The 13,859-nt window shown below is 50.0% G+C and overlaps 1 protein-coding gene across 3 annotated transcripts in view; it reads left to right on the forward strand.

The window, feature by feature from the left end:
• The window catches only part of LOC116986692 (forkhead box protein P2-like), a 333,583-nt gene that overhangs the window by 206,808 nt on the left and 112,916 nt on the right, over window positions 1–13,859 (forward strand). The gene's annotated exons all lie outside the window — the stretch shown is intronic.

The following is a 13,859-nucleotide window of genomic DNA, read 5'->3' on the forward strand; positions in this document are numbered from 1 at the left end:
TTCTCCCCATAACCTGACACCCGCACTAATCGGGAATCTGTAGAAATATTCATTGACTTTGCCACTACAGCCTCCTTGTGTGGCAAAGAATTCCACAGATTCACCACCCTCTGACTGAAGAAATTCCTCCACATCTCCTTTCTAAAGGTATTTCCTTTTATTCGGATTATTTCTCTCCATCCCGCCCCCCCCCCGCCTCTGCCCGTGTCAGCTTGCAAGTTTCACTGTTTGTATGCCTTTGTTATCACATGTTCCACAGCCAACAATGGACCATTGTGGGCTCCACCTTTCCTTGGCCATCGGTGCCGGCTCTGAACCTTTTCATACCTGTGGTTTCCCTCTGCTCTGACTCGCAGTCTGACAAAGGGTCTCGACCCGAAACGTCCCATTCCTTTTCTCCAGAGATTCTGCCTGGCCCCTTGTTACTCCAGCACTTTGTGTCTACCTACGACGGGACTAACCTGAGATTGGAGTGGGGGTGGCTGGGGATGGGTGCCTGGTTTTCAGTGTGGCTCGGCGGGCCGCAGGCAGTTTCCGCGCTGTTTGATTCTGTGTCCTGGGAAACATGTGGACGTGGGATAAACGCGGTCGCATTCCTGAAAGATACCGCCTCGCCGCTTCTCGCTGCCCAGGGTCACATGCTGGCGCTGGGATGCGGGGAGATATATATCTCCGTGATTTACTTTCCGCTGTGAGGATTCGTTGCGTCGGGCTAAACACAGGAACTCATCTGGTCAGGCAGCGTCTGTGGAGGGAATGGACTGAAGAGGGGTCCGACACGAAATGTCATCTTTATCCCCGCCCCCCCCCCCCCACCCACACCCACACACACACAGATACCGCCTGACCCGCCGAGTTCCTCCAGCAGGTTTGTTTTGCTGAAGATTCCAGCATCTGCAGTTCCTTGAGTCTGTCAGCGGTGATTTTCATGGTTTCAATGGAAATCAGTAGAGAAGATAACATTACTGATGGTCAGGCAGCATTTCTGGGGAGAAGGAACGGGTGAAGTTTCAGGTCGAGACCCTTCTTCAGACTGTCTACATTCTTAACGGGCTTGAGTTTGCAGGGTCATGGGGAAAGAGCCGCGAGAAAGGGGCGCGTATTGTTCCCAGTAAGCTAGCATGGCCATTGATGGGCGGAATGGCCTCCAGTTGGTGGATGGTTTTGATGCTGGGCTGTTGAGCGACAGGCGAATTGATTCTTAGATAAGCCGGGAACGAAATGCGGGTCATATGGGACTCGCGAATACGCGTGGAAAAAGCTTTGATGTATTTAGACCACGAACGCGACATATCAACACCGTAGATTTTGGAGTAACTCAGCGGGACAGGCAGCATTTCTGGATAGAAGGAATGGGTGACGTTTCCAGAGACGTTGCCTGACCCGCTGAGTTACTCCAGCATTTTGTGTCTATCTACGGTGTAAACCAGCACCTGCAGTTCCTTCCTACACATATCAACACCCATATAATTTTAACACACTGGCATAGTCCTACTTTGTAGGTAACATCATCCAACATCAATACAGTCAGGCATAAAGATTGTACCAGTAAAGAAGGAGGGTTCCTCGTATGGTCTCCCGCATTGGAACGGGTCACAGACGGGATAGGGGGCGGCCGTGGGGACAGGGAGCTGTGATCACCTTTGGAGGGCGGCTGGAGGGCCAGGCACCGAGTACACGGGGGCGTAGATCGGCGGAGGTTGGGGAGTAAAGAAAATCAATGGATGGGGAATTAGTTCAGGAACGTGGCGTTGAGTGAATTAGACCCAGTCAGGACCCGAGTGAACGGAGACACAGTGCAAGAGGTCACACACTCACCCTGGTTATATTTATGTTCTTAACATTGAGCGGGAGGGTCGGGCAGGGAAGTGTAGACGTCGTGGCTTTGTCGAGGGTAGTTTTCAGCTCCCATTTGAGCTCTTCCGCTGGAGTTGGTCAATGACACGTGGCGGGTGGAGAGGGGTTTGGGAAACGTTCTCTGCTACGTGTTCCCAGATATGGACCAACCGCAACCAGGTGGGACCAGTTGGTCGGCGTGGGCAAGGAATAGATCGGATAGATGCACAAAGTTTCTAGGTGAATCGAAGACCAGGTTTAAGGTGAAGGGGAAAATATTTAACAGGAATCCGAGGGGTAACTTTTTCACACAAAGAGTGGTGGGTGTATGGAACAAGTTGCCAGAGGAGGTAGTTGAGGATGGGACTATCCCAACGTTTAAGAAACAGTTAGACCGGTACTTGGATAGGACAGGTTTGGATGGGTATGGGCCAAACGCAATGCAGGTGGGACTCTGTAGGTGGGACATGCGGGCAAGTTGGGCCGAATGGCCTGCTTTCAACGAGTTTCTCTGATAAAGAGTTCCACTGGCTGAGCACTCTCCGGATGGAGATGTATCCCCACACCTTGCTGGAGTGACTCAGCGGGGCAGGCAGCATCTCTGGAGAGAAGGAATGCGCGACGTTTCGGGCCGAGACTCTTTTTCAGACTGAGAGTTCGGAAAAAAAAGTGAGTCTAGAGATATGGAAGAGCAAGGTGTAAAAACGGCAGATCAAAGGGGACGTTGATCAAGGCGATGTAGATTGGTTCATAGTTAGTTGAGGGGAAGCTGACAACGAGGCGTATAATCAATAAATTGTACCAAAACGTCACCCATTCCGAATCTTCAGAAATGCTGCCTGCTGGAGTTACTCCAGCATGTTGTGTTTAGAGACACAGCGCGGATACAGGCCCTTCGGCCCACCGAGTCTGCACCGACCAGCGATCCCTGCACATTAACATATCCTACACACACTAGGGACATTTTACAATGACACCAAGCCAATTAACCTACAAACCTGTACCTCTTTGAAGTGTGGGAGGAAACCGAAGATCTCCGAGAAACTCGACGCGGGAGAACGTACAAACTCCGTAGAGACAGTACCCGCAGTCGGGATCGAACCTGGGTCTCTGGCGCTGTAAGCAGCAACTCCAGCGCTGCGCCACTGTTCGTTCCTCTCTGAGTTACTAGCACACGTCTGATTTTACACACACGGTCCTGCCCAGGGGCTTCGGGTGTCGTCGAGGAGATGGCGGCCACTCCTGCCTGTGCTAACCCTGCGTTGGGTCAGCGGCCATTCAATCTGCGGCCCGTCATCGCGGCGCCGTCCCCTGTCCCACCTCCCGTCTCCGAACCGGCAGTTTGTGACCGACTGCCCCGCGAACAGATACGGGCCGCAGCGGGATGGTCACCGCTGCCCTACCGGCTCCCCTCGCTCTGGAGCCGACACCGGGCGAGCCGGGGCCCCGGGGCTCCAGCAACGTTTATAGTTTAAACAATATGGGGCGGCACGGCGGTGGCGCACTGGGAGAGCGGCTGCCTCACAGCACCAGGGTTCGATCCTGACCTCGGGTGCTGTCTATGTGGAGTTTACACGTTCTCCCTGTGACCGCGTGGCTTTCCCCGGGTACTCCGGTTTCCCCCACATCCCAAAGACTTAGTGGGTTGTAGGTTAATTGGCTCCAGTGATTCGCGAGTGCATGAGAAACTGGAATAACACAGAACCAGTCGGCGTGGACTCGGTGGGCTGAAGGGCCTGTTTCCGTGCTGTGTCTCTAAAAACTAAACTAAAGCTTTGTATTCTTTGAGCATTTCCAATTCCCACTGCCCGTGGAGGAGGGGTGGCTGATGGAGGGGGAGGGGATGTAGGCTATGTGGTTTAGGGGCGGGTGCAGGGGTTCAGGTGCAGGGACGGGGAGGGATGGGGTACAGGGGGAGGGACGGGAGTGTGTTATGGGGAGGGGGTGCAGTGGGAGGGGTGGAAGGATGAGGGGTGCAGGTGTTGGTGTGCAGGGAGGGGGCTGCAGTGGGTGGGTATGTGCAGGGACGGGAGGGATGGGGTACAGGGGGAAGGGAGTGTGTTATGGGGAGGGGATGCAGTGGGAATGGCGGTGGTGGGTGCAGTGGAGGTGAGGGGGTTCGGCATTGCGTTTGGGGAGATAGCGGGGCGCAGGAAGAGGGGGTGGGGTGTAGGAGGACGCGTGCAGGATGGGGTGGGGGTGGGGGTCCGCGCCGCTGCCCCCAGCCCCGCAGGTACTTTGGGGGAAGGTGCACTGTGTTCGCTGAGCCACCGGGACCTTGATATCGGGATGCGAGACTCGCTGGCGTGTCATCTCCCTCTCCCTCTCTCTTCCCCCTCTCCTGCCTTCTGCGATATTAGATTATAGGAGCAATTAATGCCATCAACCTTTTTACTGCACCTTATTCAACTTACTCGTCAATCAGCCTGTTACTGCTACCACAAAATGAAGGTGTTATACTCTGGTAATTATTATGCCTGAAACTTGAAAATGTCAATGAAAGTGTGTATAAAATAAAATTTATGGGTTGTCAGTGGGAAATGGGAAGCAGGAGAGCAATTAATTATATGCTTTCATTTAGTTCTCAGGCAGACTCGCGGTGAAGGCAAATTAACGCGACGCTACTGTAGCTGCCAATGTACCAATTTGTCCCAGCGCCTGCCTCGTGTGCTGGCTTTGTGGGCTGTGCACGTTTACTGCAGCTTCCCTCCTCTGCACACCCTCCAACTCCTGCTCATTCTTTCTGCCAAGTGACAGTTGCCCACACTGAATGCCACGGTGGTACAGTGTACAATGGCACAGTGCAGTGGTAGTATTATAGTACACTGGTACATTGCAGAGGTAGAATATTACAGTACAGTACAGTATTGTAGGTACAATGGCACAGTGTTACAGTGTAGTGCTACAGTGGTGAGTACAGTGGTAAAGTATTATAATACAATGGCACAGTGCAGTGTCAGAGAGTACAGTGTTACAGGGGTACAGTAGTGTTATAGTACAGTACAGTGTTAATATTATAGTTCTGTGGCACTTTGGTATAGTACAGTAGTACATAGAAACATGGAAAATAGGTGCAGGAGGAGGCCATTCGGCCCTTCGAGCCAGCACCGCCATTCATTGTGATCATGGGTGATCGTCCCCAATCAATAACCCTACATTGTACAGGTACAGCAGTACAGTAGAGTGGTACAATGTCACAGTGGTACCAGACACGGGTACAATACAGTATTATGGTTCCGTGGCATTGTATAGTGGTAAAGAACAGTATTGCAGTACTCTGGTACAGCACAGTATTACTGTGGAGTGGTACAGGACAGTGCAGTGCTGCAGTTCAGCATTGCAGTACAATGCTACAGCACAGCATTACAGGACAATGCTACAGCACAGCATTACAGTACAATGCTACAGCACAGCATTACAGTACAACGCTACAGCACAGCATTACAGTACAGTGCTACAGCACAGCATTACAGGACAATGCTACAGCACAGCATTACAGTACAATGCTACAGCACAGCATTACAGTACAATGCTACAGCACAGCATTACAGTACAGTGCTACAGCACGGCATTACAGGACAGTGCTACAGCACAGCATTACAGTACAATGCTACAGCACAGCATTACAGGACAGTGCTACAGGACAATGCTACAGCACAGCATTACAGGACAGTGCTACAGCACAGCATTACAGTACAATGCTACAGCACAGCATTACAGTACAGTGCTACAGCACAGCATTACAGGACAGTGCTACAGCACAGCATTACAGGACAATGCTACAGCACAGCATTACAGGACAATGCTACAGCACAGCATTACAGGACAATGCTACAGCACAGCATTACAGGACAATGCTACAGCACGGCATTACAGGACAGTGCTACAGCACTGCATTACAGGACAATGCTACAGCACAGCATTACAGGACAATGCTACAGTGCAGCATTACAGTACAATGCTACAGCACAGCATTACAGTACAATGCTACAGCACAGCATTACAGGACAATGCTACAGCACAGCATTACAGGACAATGCTACAGCACAGCATTACAGGACAATGCTACAGTGCAGGACAATGCTACAGTGCAGCATTACAGGACAATGCTACAGTGCAGGACAATGCTACAGTGCAGCATTACAGGACAATGCTACATACAGTACAATGCAGTGTTGAAGCCGTACAGTACAATGGGTTTCATGTTTCTTTCCACGTATGTCTTCCCTGCTGTTCAATGGCTCTGCATTTGCTGTAACTCGCCTGTTTCCACATCATTACTCTAGTATGAATGGTTCTGTTTGCCTTGGCTGGTTGTGTTGTGGAATCTGGCTGGACTGTACTGCGGGGGAGGGGATCAGAGCGTGCCAGTGGTACCTCCCAGTGTGAGTCATCCTCTTGTGGAATTGGATGTTGGTGCTTGCTTCAGATGGGAATGGATCTCTGTACAATGAAGCTACAAGCATGAGCTGATTGTCTTACTGAAAGCAGAAGCTAGGAGTTATTGACTGGCAGCCTCATCAAACCTCCCTCCTCTCCCCACATGCCCTTCTCTCTCTCTCTCTCTCTCTCTTTCTCTCTGCTCTCTCACACATTAAACATTGTATCACTAAGATTAATTCAATCAAGCCAGATAGTTTAACTTAATGCCCATTCTCACAAGACAGATCTTCTAAAAGTCTGAAGAAGAGTTTCAGTCTGAAGAAGGGTTTTCTGCCCGAAACGTCGCCTATTTCCTTCGCTCCATAGATGCTGCCGCACCCGCTGAGTTTCTCCAGCATTTTTGCCTACCTTCTAAAATGTCAGCTTTAGTTTTGTGAGAAAGAAAGAACATGCTCTACAGGACATTCCAATAAGTTATTTACATCCAGAAAGAACTTGTGAAAGACTTCTTATTGTATTAATGTTGGATTCAAATCCACAGGAGGGTTTTGAACTGATAACCAAGACCAGAAGCAGCCGTTTTACCAGCTGACCCAGGATGAGTCACTCAGCACTAAGTTAACAGGGTGGCAGAAAAAATGAATTGGATCCATAGTGAAATCAAAATCACCCAGCACATTTTATTTTGTTCGAAATGGATCGAAGTGTTTTGTTTTAAAGATGATTTTACTTTCTGTTCTGATGAAACCAGCATTGAGGAGCAGAAAGAGTGTGACTGGGTGGAATGTGAGCTGGCAGTGAGCTGCATATCTGTGCAGTGTGAGGTCTGGCCCCGGCACGATGTGAGCCTATATGTGGCTCATGGGGAACCAGCGGAGGGACTTAGCACACGTAACCAGTAGCGGGGACGGAATAAATATTTGGTAAAGAAACACAAGCTGAAACCACGAAGAGAAGAAAGTGGAATGTATGAATTAGACATTCATCTTCCACCCAGGAGGGATGTTCACAGGACACCGATAGCAGTGGAGTGATAAAGGTTGGCAGCTGAGTTGCTTCAGTCAGCGCAGATGAAATGGCTGCATTAGTACCTAGCTCCAATTCAAGGACCTAATGAAATAACACTGCCGGATACGCAGACCCTAATAACAGAAGATAGACACAAAAGGCTAGAGTAACTCAGCAGGTCAGACAGCAAGTCTGAAGAAAAGGAACAGGTGATGTTTCTTATTCACCTATTCCTTTTCCCCAGAGATGCTGAGATACTCCAGTTATTTGTGTCCTATCTTCAGTTTAAAACCAGCATCTGCTGTTCCTTCCAACATGAACAGACCCTAATGACATCTGGTCACATTTATTTTTCAACGAAAGTGTCCCCAATCTCTTCTCTTTCAAATGAACCTCTCCACGTGGGTCCTTTTCATGAGGGTTCTCCACTGGTACTCGAGGTCTGAAGAAGATTCCCAACCCAAAACATCACCTATTCCTTTTCCCCAGAGATGCCGAGTTACTCCGGCACTTTGTGGAACCTTGATTGGATGGAATCTTATGGCATCTAGTGGAGAGAAGTACTTGTCAATGAAACCTTCTCCAAACCAAGGACCAATCTCGCCCTCTTCTCCCATCTCCCGTCAGGCAAGCGGCACCATAGTTTGAAAACGCACACCTCCAGATTTAGGGATAGTGTCTTCCCAGCTGTTATCAGGCAACTGAACGATCCTCTCACCAGCTAGAGAGCGGTCTTGACCTTCCAGCGACCTCCTTGAAGAACTCGGATTGCCTTTAATCGGACCTTGCACCAAATGTTTTCCCTTTATCTTGCATCTGTGCACTGTGGATGGCTGGATTGTAATCCGTATAGTCATTGACTGGATAGCACATACTTTTCACTGTACCTCGGTTCACGTCACAATAACAAACAAAACTATCTTCACTGGAAGGGACATTGTGGGAGTGAGCCACTCAGGGCCCCTGTTGTACAGATGTCCCCCCCCCCCCCCCCCCCCCCACCCCCTGCGAGTTGCTCTACTGGAAAAAGTAAATCTCTGCTGAAGCACCAGTTGGTTACACGACTGTTCCATTAGAATAAGCATCAGCGTCATCTCTGTTGAAGAGGGAACTGTTTATCCCCAGGTGAAGATAATCTTCTCAAGTTTAGTGATACCCAATAACTGGGCTAAAATCAGCAAATGTAGGGCTGGGCATGGATACAGTCTGAAATCTTTGTGTTTGGGGTAATGCCTTACAAAGCTCAAATCTAAGGGCAAATTGAGTTGGACCATAAAGTCCAGTTTGAAGATAATTAAACGTAGTAACTCAGCGGGACAGGCACCATCTCCGAAGAAAAGGAATGGGTGATGTTTCGTGTGGAGACTCTTCTTCAATCTGAAAGTCAGGGGAAAAGGAAACTAAAAAAGATCTCTGACTCTCAGACTGAAGAAGTCAGAGTCTCAGTCTTGACCCGAAACGTCACCTATTCCTTTCCTCCAGAGATGCTGCCTGGACTGTTGAGTTACTTCAACATTTTGTGTCTATCTTCACTGGGAAAACCAGCCTGGATGAGGAATGTGAAGTGAAACTTGAACCCACGACCTCCTGGCTCAGGAGCCAGGGTGCTGTCCCCCACACACACTGTGCGCTTGTGGTTTCAGCTCGTGTGCCGACGGTGAGCTGAAGGTTCAACGTAAACAGACTCTTCAACTTATGGGATAACCCGCAAAGCAGGGAATACTGCAAATACTCCCTGGTGCCTCAACCTATGAGGACGCCACAACATGGCAGTCTGGCCGTGGGTTGGGACTGGTGTCAACTTGCCTGGGTGGGGGGGACAAGCGTAACTTTCCCGGTGGGGAGGGGGGGGGGGGGGTGACAGGTTTCACCTTGTCTGGGTGGGGGTGGATCAGTGACCTCGCCGTGTGACTGCGCTGATCGCGGCCCCGGTCACTAGTGTACACCTGTCCTCTAGCGGCGCGGGACAGAATGCTTCTCTCACCCGGGTGAAGTCACGGCCAGGGCCACCTACCTCACACTATCCCGGCTCCACACCGTCTTGCTGCGGCACACTGGTGGTTCACACCGGCCAAGTCCCTCCCATCTGCCCGGGCACAAGCAGCCATGACTCCGCGTTCCCGAGGAAGGGCCGGAGAGTGCAGTGGACACTGACCATGGCAGTGACTGGCCCGGCCCTCGCTCACAGCCCTGCAGTGACAGGCTGGTGAAACAGCACATAGATGTGTGGCCCCACTGTGCGGGGAGGCCAGGAGGGGGGAGAGAGAGAGGTGGGAGAGGGGCAAGCAGAGAGGGGCAAGGGGAGAGAGATCTGAGGGAGAGAGGCGAGGGGGGAGGGAGGTAGGAGAGACAAGCATCATCTCCGAGGCACAAAGTGCCGGGGTCACTCAGTGGGTCAGGCATGCTGGTGGTTCTGCCGCTCCCAGCCACATCCTGTGAATGTAGGAGTAGGCCCCATTCGGTCATGACTGACCATGGGTGATGCATCCTAGTTTGCAGGTGCTGTGTGGTCGGATGCAAGCCTGGGCGATGTCATATGGAGGACAGGCTGTTGCCCATGCAGCACGTCCCCCCTCTCCACGTCGCTGATCGATCCAAAGGAACAGCAGGGCCGTTACAGTTTGGCACCAGCGCCGTCGCAGGAGCTGCCAGAGCGAGGTTGTAGACAACGATGAACTCCGGATTTTCTTGAGGTTTACAATTTGAGCCTTTTCCATGACTGGATATGGCCACAAGGCAGTGGAGGTTTTAAATCAGAGTTTTCCTGCTCCTAGATGGACTGCCTTCCCAGGTTGATGAGCCCCATCTGCCCGAGACTCGTAGTCTACCTTCCCATGCAGGTCTATAGCACCTGCCCACTGCCCAGGACAGCGCAGTACAGCTACACTATATGTACCCACCCACCGCTCGCCGCGCCTGTCCCTAGTGTGACTCCTGGCCCTAGCACCGGCCCGCCCGCTGCCCCTGACTGAGCTCCCTTTGTTCCAATGCTGCTCAGTGCCATTCTCCAACCCGCGCTGTTTAAATCTTCATCCCCACACAGGTATTCTGGGCGTTGAAGCTGCACGAATGGAAGAAATATAAATGTATATTTAAAACTGCAAATCTGAAAAAAAATCAGGTTAAAAAAAAACCGCAACAATACGTGAGAAAGAGAACCGCAAGCAGACGTTGCATCGGGGTTCCGTGGAAGGGCACGGACCTGGGATGAACGGAAGACACTGGGTAATGAAGTGCAGGCAGCGGCCTTGCCCTAGTGCCCTCTAGCCTGCCGAGCCCACGCCGCACACAGCCTCAATATCCAAATGGTCACCTCAGGTCACCCCATCCCTGACTTCAAACTAAGGCAACCAGGTTGCTTTGGAGAACAAGCCACGTAAACCCGTTTTGCAATTAATGACACGGACATTAACGTTGTCTTAAAGGCTTGGATGGGGTGGATGTGGAGCGGATGTTTCCACTCGTGGAAGATCCTAGGGCCAAAGGTCATAGCCTCAGAATGAAAGGTCGTTCCTTTAGGAAGGAGATGTGGAGGAATTTATTTAGTCAGAGGGTGGTGAACCTGTGCAATTCATTGCCACAGAAGGTAATGGAGGCCTTGTCAGTGAATATTGTTACGGCAGAGATAGATAGAGTATTGATTAGGGTTCAAAGGTCTTTTATTGTCATGTGCACCAGTTAGGGTACAGTGATATTCGTATTCCCATACAGCCATACTAACAAAAAGCAACAAGACACACAACTACATAAAAGTTACCATAAACATCCACCACAGCGGATTAGCAGAGATGGCAGAGGTTATGGGGAGAAGGCAAGAAATGGGGTTGAGAGGGATAGATGATCCATGATAGGATGGCTGAGTAGACTTGATGGGCCAAATGGCCTATTCCGCTCATAAACTTATGACCGGTGTTTTCCCACTGGCTGTGAGATGACCGGCATTGACTCGCGATGTGTGAACATCTTTATCAACTGGGTATGATTCAACTGAATTGGAATGATGGGGGAGGGAGGTTCAGGAAAGACACAGAGTGCTGGGGTAAGTCAGCGGGTCAGGCCACCGCAGACAACTAACTCCCTGAACTGGAAAACCAACTGGAGGGACTTGTGAAATCAGTTGAATATTGTCACGGCATCCCTGGGAACGTCCCGTGGTGCGAAACCCTGCCTTGGGCATCCACTCTGGATAAACAATAGACAATAGACAATAGGTGCAGGAGTAGGCCATTAGGCCCTTCAAGCCAGCATGTAGACATGATCCATCTTGGATCTCCAGATGTAATGGATGCTGGCTCGGGTGAGGACCACATCACCGGGGCAGTTGTGGACCTTAGCAACGCTGAGAGATCCTTACAAACCATGATCACATGTTCACATGCACCTCCTCCAACCTCATCTACTGTATTTGTTCTGTTGTTCAAGATGTGGACTCTTATACATCGGTGAGACCAAACGCAGACTGGACGATCGTTTTGCGGAACACCTTCGCTCAGTCCGTGTGAACCAACCTGATCTCCTGGTTGCTGGACACTTTAATTCTCCTTCCCATTCCTACACAGACCTTTCTGTCCTCGGTCTCCTCCATTGTCAGAATGAGGCTAAACGCACATTGGAGGAACAACATTTCATATTTCGCTTGGGCAGCTTACAGCCCAGTGGTATGAATATTGATTACTCTCAATTCAGGTAGCCCCGGCATTCCCTCTTTCTCTATCTCCCCCCCCCCACCCAAGTCGCACTAGCTTCTCATTTTCACCCTACAAACAACTAACAATGGCCTGTTTCCTTTATCATCCTCACTTTTTTGCATATCTTTCATTCATTGTTCTTTATCTCTCCACATCACCGTCTAAATCTCTCGTTTCCCTTGTCCCCAACCAGTCTGAAGAAGGGTCTCCACCCGTAACGTCATCCATTCCTTCTCTCCAGAGATGTTTCCTGTCCCGCTGAGTTACTCCAGTTTTTTGTGTCTATCAAGGTTTCAAGGAGATGGACACAGAGTGGAGAGTGTCTGGATGATGGTGACTCAGGCAGAAATGGTAGTGATGTTGGATGGGCACAACATGGATGGAGGGATATGGATTATAGACAATAGACAATAGGTGCAGGAGTAGGCCATTTGGTCCTTCGAGACAGCACCGCCATTCAATGTGACCATGGCTGATCATCCCCAATCAGTACCCCGTTCCTGCCTTCTCCCCATATCCCTTGACTCCGCTATTTTTAAGAATCCTATCTAACTCTCTCTTGAAAGCATCCAGAGAACCGGCCTCCACTGCCCTCTGAGGCAGAGAATTCCATGTGTGCAACCAGACCAGAGTCGGTCTTGGCATCATGTTCAGCACCATGCCGACAGGCCTGTTGTGCTGGAGGAACTCAGTGGGTTCGGCAGCGTCTCTGGAGGGAAATAGATACAGAATCTGGGGTTGGGTCCTTTCTTCAGACTGAGCCACTGAGTTCCTCCAGCACTTTGCCTTTTGCTCCCACAGTGGCGCAGCGGTAGAGTTGCTGTCTTACAGCGCATGCTGCGCCGGAGACCCAGGTTTAATCCCGATTACGGGTGCTGTCTGTAAGGGGTTTGTACGTCTTCCCCGTGACCACGTGGGTTTTCTCCAAGATCTTCGGTTTCCTCCCACACTCCAAAGACGTACAGGTTTGTAGGTTAATTGGCTTTGTATAAATTATCCCAATTGTGTGTAAGATAGTGTCAATGTTGGGGGATCACTGGCCGGCGCGCTGAAGAGCCTGTTTCCACGCTGTTTCACTAAACTAAACTAAATTCCATCATCTGCATTTTCTTATGTCTCCACCATGAACTGTGAATATGTTTGCTCATATGATCTATGCAGCGCTGACGTAGTTCAGTTTAGTTCGTTGTCATTTTGCCTTTGTTGCACGCTAACCAGTCAGCAGAAAGACAATACATGATTACAATCACACGATAAGAGAATAACATTTAGTGCCAGGTAAAGCCAGCAAAGTCTGATCGAGGATAGTCCGAGGGTCACCAACGAGGTAGTGGCTCTCTGGTTGTGGTGGGATGATTCAGTTGCCTGATAACAGCTGGCAAGAAACTGCACAATGTCTAGGTTCCTCTATCAGGCCCAGTGGGTCAGCTGGAGGGCAACAGAATAGAGTGTAGGAAGGAACTGCAGATGCTGGTTTAAACCAAAGATAGACACAAAGAGCTGGAGTAACTCAGCGGGACAGACGGGCAGCATCTCTTTTTGTGTCTATCTTCGGCAACACGATACCACTGGGTCCACACTGGCCTCAAAAACGCAATGACCTATCCCGAACAGGAAGTGATGTCAGGTGCTGTTAGTAGGTCACAGCTGTGAAGATTTAATTAGTAGGATTGCTAAACCTAATTGAAAACCAATTAGAAGCTGATGGATTTTGATTAGCAATTTAAATTTTTTAATATAATTTGTATTAACCAGTTTCAGGCAGATGTGAAGTGTGTCAGTGAGGGAATGTGGAAATTACATTTTAATACAATTTGTACTGAGAGACTGGTTGTTATGTCTGACACGAGTCAATTCTGTGCATTAGAAGGAATTAGAGTATGGGCTTTGAGAGCAGTTCTCTCTGCCTCTGACAGCCCAATAAACACGTAATATGGAGCAAAC

The sequence above is a fragment of the Amblyraja radiata genome, chromosome 24 (genome assembly GCF_010909765.2).
Source record: "Amblyraja radiata isolate CabotCenter1 chromosome 24, sAmbRad1.1.pri, whole genome shotgun sequence".
NCBI classification, from domain to species: domain Eukaryota; kingdom Metazoa; phylum Chordata; class Chondrichthyes; order Rajiformes; family Rajidae; genus Amblyraja; species Amblyraja radiata.